The following is a 9,972-nucleotide window of genomic DNA, read 5'->3' on the forward strand; positions in this document are numbered from 1 at the left end:
CCCTAAAAGATAAAGCCAGAGGCCTCTGTAGGTGCCTCTATGCTATCTCCCTAGAGACAACAAGGCTAGAGAATGTTCCATAGCCTTCTAGGGCACACAGTAGTTGATGGTTCAAGCTGTTGGGCTATTGGATTCTAATAGACTTTCAGATTTTTTGTGGCGCTGCCATGCTCTCTATACTGTCACCTGTAAAATGGGTTTATAATGCAGCCCTCTTCTGTGCTATGTGAACCCCTAGAGTTCTCTGAGTACCCATGTCCTCTGTGTATGATTGTTCACTAAAGCAAGAGAACACAATGCTCAGAACAGAGCCGAGCAAAGTAACCTGGTGGTCAGCTCACTCATTTTTAATTTTAAAGATAATAAAGTACAATAAAGCAACACAGAACATAACCAATCAAGACAATGCAGGACAATTGGTACAGAACTTCAGAGCAGATATCAGGAAAACAATAATAGATGCCATTGTATATTTTGTTATCTTCACAGTAGTTGTCCATTCCATCAGGTATAGCAAAAATCAAACCAAAACCAAAACACAATAAAACCAATCAAAACAGAATATCCGAGCTGGGGTTTTAGCTCAGCGGCATAAGGGCCTGCTTTGCAAGCAAACAGTCGTGAGTTCGATCCCCAGTAAAAAAAAAAGGGGGCTGGGGATTTAGCTCAGTGGCATAAGGGCCTGCTTTGCAAGCAAACGGTCATGAGTTCGATCCCCAGTTAAAAAAAAAAAATTTAAAATTAAAAAAAGACAAAAAAAAAAACCACCCCAGAATATTGAATAAAGCAAAACAATTAATCAGAACAAAGCTAAACAGTGAAAACAGTGTTGGACTTCACAGATAAGACAAATACGGAGGAAATCTCCCATATTTGTTATATTGCATACTGTCATCTAGGCTTATGCTGTTTACCAGGAAGGCTGGATCGTTTTCTTGATTGGTCCTCCAAGTCGCAGGCATGGCAGATTCTCAGGAGGTTCTGGCTTTTATCTTCCTGGCACATGCACAGCTCAGCTTACTCATTTTAGTCTAAGTCCCTTGCTTGTTTTTATTCTTTGAGACAGGGTGTTATTATGTAGCTCAGGCTGGCCTTGAACTTGTGGAGATCCTCCTGCCTCAGTCTCCTGAGTGCTAGGATTATAGTCACACATCACCAATAAGTTTTTGTTTTGTTTTTTTTTTGTACTGGGGATCAAACTGTGCTTGCCAGGCAGGTGCTTATGCCACTGAGCTAAATCCCCAGCACCAATAAGCTTTTATGGTGAGAGAAACTGAGGTCCTTGAGACAGGGATTTTTGCTGAGGCTGGGTAGAGCTGCCATGGGAAGGTAGGACAGCCACTGTTCAGGCTCCCAGAGACTCACTCTGGATGCCTCATGGCAAGCAGGAAGCAATTACAGACCTGGGTTTCCATCCAGGCCCTGCTGTTTTTGGGCTGAGTGATCACAGCAGGTTGCTTCTACACAATGCATATGACCTAGGGATGGAAGGTCACAGTCCCAGGTGGTGGAAGCTCTGAGATCTGTGCAAAATCTCATCTGCCTACCCATGGTTTGCCTGGACTTTCACAACCCTCTTCTAGACCCCTGGCTCAAAGGTGTCTGGGTCATTGCATGTGTAGTTCTCCATGCTTGAGTTACCAACCTCACCCCACATGGACTCAGAATTTACTATGTGCTATATTCTCTGTGTATTATTGTTGTTGTTATTATTTGGTATTAGAGATTGAACCCAAAGCCTTTGAACAGTATGACATCCCTAGCCCATTTTTTTTTTTTTCACCACTATACCAATGAGGAACCCCTAGCCCATTTTAAAATGTTTTGTTTTGAAATAGGATCTCACTAAATCACCCAGGTTGGGTTTAAACCTGCTTTCTCTAGCCTTGGAATCCCAGAGTACTGGTATTAGAGGTGTGTACATTTGTCTGTTTGTTTTAACACAGGATTCCACTGTGTAGTTCCAGTTGGCGTTGAACTCACTATGTAGCTGAGGTTGGCCTCAGTCTTCCTGCCTCAGCCTCCTGAGTGCTGAGATTAAATGAACCAGTTTAAAAATGAGAAGTCTAGGGGCTGGAGATTTAGCTCAGTGGCATAAGCGCCTGCCTTGTAATCAGGCAGTTGTGAGTTTGATCCCCGGTACCGATAAAAAGGAAAAAGACAATAAATAAATAAATAAATAAATAAATAAATAAATAAAAATAAAAATGAGAAGTCTAAAGCCCCAATGAATCAGCTGTCTGTTCAAGTATATTTGGTTGAGTAGTGGGTTCTATTCAACCTATTTTGTTGTTGTTGTTATACTGCACACACATGTAATCCTAGGACTCAGAAGGCTGAGGCAGGAAGATTGCTATGAGTTCTAGGCTAACCTGGGCTATACAGGGAGTTCAAGGCCAGATTGGACTATGCAGCACGACTCTGTGTCAAACACTTTTTTAAAAAATAGAAGTGCTAATAATGTGGTGTAGTGCAAAGGCCTCGGATCAAATCCCTGGTACTATAAGATAACTAAATAAATAGCTAACTAACTAGGTGACTAACTAAATATTAAATATTAAATTAATAAAATGGAAGGGATGGATCACAAGGGTGATTTTCTTTTCTTTTCTTTTTTTTTTTTTTTTTTGAGACAGGATCTCCCTATGCAGTTCAGGCTGGCCTTGAGCTCACTTTGCAGCCCAGGCTGGTCTCGAACTCCTCGAACTCTCAATGATCCTCCCACCTCAGCCTCCAGAGCGCTGGATTATGGGCAGGCGTGAGCCACCACGCCCGGCTTACATGGGTGATTTTTTTTCCTTTTTTTTTTTTTTTTGAGACAAGGCCTCACTATGCAGTTCAGGCTGATCTTGAACTCACTAGGTAGCCTAGGCTGGCCTCAAGTCATGGCAATCCTCCTGCCTCAGCCTTGTGAGTACTGGGATTGCAGGCAAATACCGCCATGCCCAGCTCTATTTATTGATCGACTGTAATACTTAAGATTAAATTCAGAGCCTGTGTATTGAACATCCCTGGCTATTTATTTATTTATTTATTGGTACCAGGGATTGAACTCATGACTTAGTGCTTGCCAGGCAGGCGCTTATATTGCTGAGCTAAAACCCCAGGCCCCCTTTATTTATTTTTTGAGAGAGCAAGAGCGTCTTACAAAATTGCTCAGTTGGCCAGGCTGCCTTTGAACTAGTGACCCTCCTGCTTCAGCGTCCCAGAATGATGGAATTACAGATTTGCATCATCATGTCCAGTTTTAAAAATTAGTATTGTCATTTATAGTGCTGGGGATTGAACCCAGAACTTTCATTGATAGGCAAGCACTCTACCAGTGAGCTACATTCCCAATCCTTATTGATGGTTCTTAAATTTGATTCCTTTGGGCTCAAGGATTCTTTGGAAATACTATAGGTCTATAGGGAGGGAATATGTTGGCAACTGAAGAGAAGACATTGGCCCTGTTTGCCTCAGTGAGCAGATCCAATTGTTAGTGTCGTGCGTAAGGGTTCAAAGAGGACTTTGATTTAATAAAGGGTTATAGTATGGTGGGGAGAGAAAGATAGAGTGACCTATGCTATCTGAGCCTTTTTTTTTTTTTGGTACCAGGTTTGTATGACGTTAAACTTGTAACCTCATGCTTACCAGGCAGATGCTGTGCCACTGAACCATAGTCCCAGCCCTAGGTATGCTATCTGAAACAAGTCTGAAAACCCCTGACCAGAGGCCTCCTGTTTACTCTATGTGCACACACATACTTCACTCACCACTCCATGATTCTGCCAACCTGAGAAAGCAATGTACTGTCCTCTCATTTCCAGCCCTGCATTCCCTGTTGTCTCTTAAAACCCCAGACTTTTTGGGTCATGGGAACTGGGATCTTTCATGAACTGGCTTACAGCTCATTTCCTGCCAGCCAAAACCCAAAGCTTGACAGAGCTTGCCTGGCTTTGGGGAGGGGAACAGGCTCCATCCTGAGGGACCCAGGAAAGCTTTATACTTGCCAGTGCCCTGAGCTCCAGAGCTCTGGTAGCCCCAGCAGTGCCTCCCACTTCCTTGTCTGTGTGTGGATATGCTTCTGTCTACTCTCTGCTGCCTCCTTCTGGACCAGTACCTCCATCAATCTGTGACAGAAGACAGAGAAAGGCCCATGCAGGTGATGGTCTATTTGGCTTCCCTGCTGAGTAACACAGGGAAAGGTACTTTCTCTCGGCCTCGGCGTCTTGTTCTGGCATCATAATCCTGCTGTGGGGTGCTGAAACATCACGAAGGAACATAGTAAAATTGGAACTTGGGCGGGTGCTGTGGGTGAAGAATGAGTAGTAGGGCCTTATCAGAACAGGCTTCCCGGAGGAGGACACAGGAGAAGGCATGAAAGGAGGCAGCATGAGAGTGCCCAGAGGAGCTGAGGGGGAATTTCAGGCTCGGGGAATAGTACAGCAAAGTCCTCAGCCCTCTTCCCAGGGCACACCCACACCCTTCCTGACACTAATACTTAGCCATTCTGTCGTGGCCCTCATTTGGAGGAAATGGAGGACTAGAGTTCAGAGGGAGGGTCACCTAGCCAGACCCAACTAGTTGAGTTCCTTCCACCCCTAGCATTGACTCTGTTTTGAAAGGGGCTGCATACCTTGGGGAGAGGGAGTTCTTTTTTTCTTTCTTTTTGAGACAGGATCTCATTATGTGTTTCAGGCTGGCCTTGGGCTCACTTTGTAGCCCAGCTGGTCTCAAACTCACAACTGTTCTCCTGCCTCAGTCTCCCTCCTGAGTGCTGGGATTACAGGAGTGTGCCACCACGCCTCGCAATAAAGTACTGTTTTCTATCCTGATGTCTTGAGCCTTATAGCCTGTCCTGGCTGATCCCTGTCCTCTTGGGCAGGGAGGGACAGTATTCCATTTGGTCAGGGCATGTTAGGGAGCCAAGAAATGTGTTAAATGTCTTTCTTTCTTTCTTTCTTTCTTTCTTTCTTTCTTTTTTTAGACAAGATCTTACTATGTAATTCAGGCTAGCCTTGAACTCAATATGGGGCCCAAACTGGCCTTGAATTCGTGGCAATCCTCCTGCCTCAGCTTCCTGAGTACTGGGAATATAGATATGTACCACCACTCCCTTGTTGTGTTTTTTTGAGACAGAGTCTGGCTGTGTACTTCAGGCTGCCCTTGAACTTACTTTATAGCCCAGGCTGGCCTCACAGTGATCCTCCCATTCAGCCTCCTGAGTGCTGGGACTGCAAGCCACCACACCCAGGCCACCATGCCTGGTTTTTCTTTTTTTTTTTTTTTTGTCTTTTTCATTTTTATCGGTGCCAGGAATCGAACTCACGACCGCCTGCTTACAGGTGCTTATGCCGCTGAGCTAAATCCCCAGCCCCCATGCCTGGTTTTTCAATGTGTCAATTTATTTCTTCATTTGCTGAGCACAGAGACTAAAGAAGGAAAGAATGATACAGAAGAATGAAACTCCCAACCTACTAGATGTCTGGTACATGTTCATGTTTTCTAAAATCAAAGAATGAATTTTAGGAACAATGGAGTTTAAGAGCAGAATATATTTATTAAGAGAAAGAAAGCTTCTGTCTGAGAGAGAGAAGGCATCCCAAGTGGGTTGTCAAAGATCTTGCCTGTTCCAGGGATTTTTATAGATCAAAACCATGAGGAGACGTGAGTCCAGAAAAATGGGAATTCACAAGGCAGGGCAGGGATGAGGGACAGAACTATGGTCAACCAAGAAGGCTGGGAGTGTAATTACTCAGGTGAAACTGATGAAATCAGGATCAAACGGGGAGGTGAGTCACATAGCAAGTGGGCATAAATACGGAATACGGTCTTTGCTGGTAAGGGGTTGGGTTAATGGCTCCTCTGGCTTCTTCAAGGTGATTGATACCTATTTAGAATATTAGTCCCTGATGTTTATCTTTAGGGTGCAGTTGCATTTGTTTTGCCTTTTGCCTTGAGATCTGGTCTGGCCTGCAGCAGAGGTTCCTGTCTCTTCCAAGGTTGCAAGATATCTGATCTTCTGCACTGGCTTCTTCCAGAGCCTCTGTTGCCTATAACAGGAGGAGAGAAGGAAAGGAGACAAGAAGGGAGGATAGAAGGAAAGCAGAATGGGTGGGAAAGAGAAAAGGGAAGAGGAGCCCTTTCGGTCAGCCAAATATCCTAGGCCTTGCTTTGGCCCTCATAGTACAAAAGCAAAGTTGGGTTTGAGCCTCTGATCAGCCAAGTGGCTCAGAAATGACTCACAGTGTAAACCTCTGTTTCTTCCTGTCAACAGGGCTGATACCAGTGCTGACCTCAGAGGGCGAGAGCGAGGGCGGTGGGGTGGGGGTGACAGGCTGAGTGTATTTTCATGCCTAGGGGACCAGCATACCGCCTGAGTTACCCAATTAAGAGATTGTGATAGGCTGAGTCTGGAAGCATGAATAGTACTTGCCAGATGGATATGGGGGTTGTGGGGGAAGAGACTAACAAAGATCCGAGACAAAGGAAGCCATGTAGGCAAAGGCAGGGGGTAGCATGGGGCTAGAGCGCTGGTTGTGTGGGAGGGAGGGCTGGGGAGATGAGGCTTCAGGGTAGCAGGGAGAGGTGAAAGCAGAGCCTTACCACCATGCTCTACATGGAGGCCTAACTCCTGGAACCTGGCTTCCTAGCTAGGTGACCAGGGCAAGCCACTTCCCAGGGCCTTAGTGTCCTCTTCTGTCAAATAGAATATCTTAGCAGTGTTCTATGATGCCAACAAACTCAGTGGTGGGTACAGGAGCCTGTGCCAGTTGGTTGTAGCAGGTATGAGGGTCTATTGCCCATTTCTCACCTCCCCAGAGGTAACTTCTTGGAGAACGCCTTGCATCTCTGGCCTCTCCCTTAGCTCTATCAGGCCCTTCATGCTTCACCAATCCCTTGCCAAGCTGTGGCATTTTTCTTGTTGTCTTTTTTTTTTTTTTTTTTTTGTACCAGGGATTGAACTCACAGCCTTACACTTGCCAGGCATGTGCTTAAGCCACTGAGCTAAATCCCCAGTCCTTTGGCATTTTTCTTAATGCCTCCCTGGGATGCTGTAAGCTCCTGGGAGGAAGATGCCACCTGTGCATCTATCTCCTCCAAACCTGGGCCTGAGGCCCAAGAGTTAGCACTTGGGACCCTGTGCTGATTTGAGAAAGGAGCTCCCTTCATGTGACAGGTTAGAGCAAGAGACCTGGAGTCCCAGAGAAGGAAGAAGACAGGTACCTTCAGATAGAAGGTCTGGGAGATGCTACAGAAAGGCCTGAATGAACAGAGTTTGGCTGAGAAGAAGAATGCTGGTGTGATCAGTAGGCAGCCCTGCTCCAGGAAATAGTGAAGGTTTTAGAAGATGGGGGGAAGGGGCTGGGGATTTAGCTCAGTGGCATAAGCACCTGCCTTGCAAGCAGACAATCCAAGCAAACAGTCGTGAGTTCGATCCCTGGTACCTGGTACCGATAAAAACTAAAAAGACAAAAAAAAAAAAAAAAAAGTGACTAGATGATGAGGGGAGGCCCCAAAAGACAATCAGCTTTTCCACTAAGCCTGGCTACATTTTCTGTGGACTTATATAGCAATAGCACCCTGAGGCTTAGAGCCTCAGCTGGCCATCTGTAAAAACTCGATGCAATGGAGTTATCTTGCAGGGTGCTGGTAAGGATACAAGAAGATGCTTAGACTAGTCCTTGGACTAAGACTAGTCCTGGACATTTAGCCTCTTCCAATCCCAGTCTTTATTTTCAGCTTTGCCAAGGTCAAAGGTCTGGATTGTGCTTCTTCAGCTGGCTTAGAATTTCTCAGGGGTGGGGGTCCCTTTCCTTTGTGGAACTCAACAGAAGAACCACAATTGTCAAGAAAGTTTTTGTCAAGAAAGGAGCTGGGCCCACAAAGGGCAGGCCCTATGCTCACAGTGTGACCATGGAGTCAGGCCCCAGGTTTTCAAGTCCCCCATGACTCTAGGGAACTAATGGAGTTTCAGCAGTGTGCTGGCCCCAAGGGGAGGTACATTAGTCCCTGTTTTTGGAAGTGGATATATTCTAATATCTCTAGTGAATGTCTGAAACCACATAATAGTTGATATTATTGACTGAAGCATTGTTGAACGGCACATAATCAGGTTTAATTTACAAATTAGGCATAGTAAAAGATTAACAATAACTCAATGAAATAGAGCAATTATATAATATAGAATAAAAGTTATTTAAATGGCATGGTGGTGTATTCCTATAATCTCAGCACTCTGGGAACCTGAGGCAAGAAGATCACCAGTTCAAGGCCAGCCTGGGAAATTTAGGGACTTAGTGAACTCAATCTCAAGAACAACAACAACAACCAAGCCAAACTACTTCTACATACACACACACACAAAGATAGAAAATGTGAAGGGAATATAGTTTAGTGTGAATGTCCTGAGTTCAATCCTCAGCACCCTCCAAGTGAAAGTTTTTTAAAATTTATGAATACCACTGGGAATAGTGGCACATTCCTATAATCCCATATAAACTAGGAGGCTGAAGCAAAAAGATTGCTGTGAAATCAAGGCCATCCTGAGCTACATAGGGAGTTCAGGGATATACATAGTGAGACCCTGTTTCTTTCTTTTCTTTTCTTTTTTTTTTTTTTTTTGCCTTTTTCCTTTTTAGCAGTACCGGGGATTGAACTCACAACTGCCTGCTTCCAAGGCAGGCACTTATGCCACTGAGCTAAACCTCTAGCCCCCAAGACCCTGTTTCAACAAAACAAAGAACTAAACACTTTGAAAAGCAAAATCTCTTTTTTTTGTTTTCCCCTTTACAGCAGGTTTTCACTATGTGGTTCAGGCAGGCCTTGAACTCACTCTGTAGCCCAAGTTGGCCTCAACTCACAGGATCCTCCTGCCTCAGCCTCCTGAGTCCTGGGATCACAGGCTTGTGTGCCACCATGCCCAATGCAAAAGCAAAAATTTAAATAAGAGAACTTTAAATAAAAGAAAACCTAAGAAAGGGGTGGTGGTGCATGCCTACCTCCCAGCACTTGGGAAACTTTAAAGAGCAACATTGCCTCAAGTTCAAGGCTAGCCTGGGTTACATAGTGAGACCCAGTCTCCAAAACGGAAAAGCAAGGCAAGATCCCAGATTGCATGAGGCTTGCCATTTAGTTCCTCCCTTTTCCCAGGATCAAGCTTGAGCCCCTAGGATGCAGTGTGGGAGACCAGCCCCCTTACACAATATAACCTCTTCTGTTCCCTTTTTCTCTTTTGCGGAAATTGCAATGTGTTTAGAATGTAGAAAAACTTTTATGAGGTCCTAAATGTATCGTGAGGTTCAAATACCATGATCTTGTGACTGGATTATGGCTTTCTTTTTTTTTTTTTTTTGTCTTTTTCCTTTTTATCAGTACCAGGGACTGAACTCACAACTGCCTGCTTGAAAGGCAGGCACTTATGCCTCTGAGCTAAATCTCCAGGCCCTGGATTATGGCTTTCAAGTGGGCCTTGTTGCCCTGTTCCCTTCTTTTTTCTTCTTCTTTTCTTTTCTTCTCCTTCTCCTTCTCCTTCTTCTTCTTCTTGTTTCTCCTCCTCCTCCTCCTTCCTCCTTTCTCTTTTTTTCTGTTCTTATTCCCCTATCTAGCTACATACACCATTTTTCAATCAGAGCACTTTCCTTAAAGGAATGCATCTGACCATGTTATCCATACTCCTGTCCACCAGAGGCCTCTCACAGTACCTGAAATAAAACTATACCCCTCTGCTTTTTTTTTTTTTTTTGGTACGGGACTCAAACTCACAACCAATATGCTTGCTGGACAGGTGCTTGTGCCCCTGAGCTAAATCCCCAGCCCACTCCTCCTGTTTTTGCAGGACTCCCATGTCTATCACTTGTTGTCTTCCCTTCCTTTAATTCTTTTTATTCCATACTGACCATCTGGACATTGTCATGATGTTTGCCAATCAAGATTCCTTTGCTTGAGACATTCTCTTGCAACCTTTCCAGCAATTCCTTCCAATCTTCA

Source organism: Cavia porcellus, unplaced genomic scaffold (assembly GCF_034190915.1).
Source record: "Cavia porcellus strain 051 isolate PalLab524CR breed Dunkin Hartley unplaced genomic scaffold, mCavPor4.1 scaffold_16, whole genome shotgun sequence".
In the NCBI taxonomy this organism is placed as follows: Eukaryota; Metazoa; Chordata; class Mammalia; order Rodentia; family Caviidae; genus Cavia; species Cavia porcellus.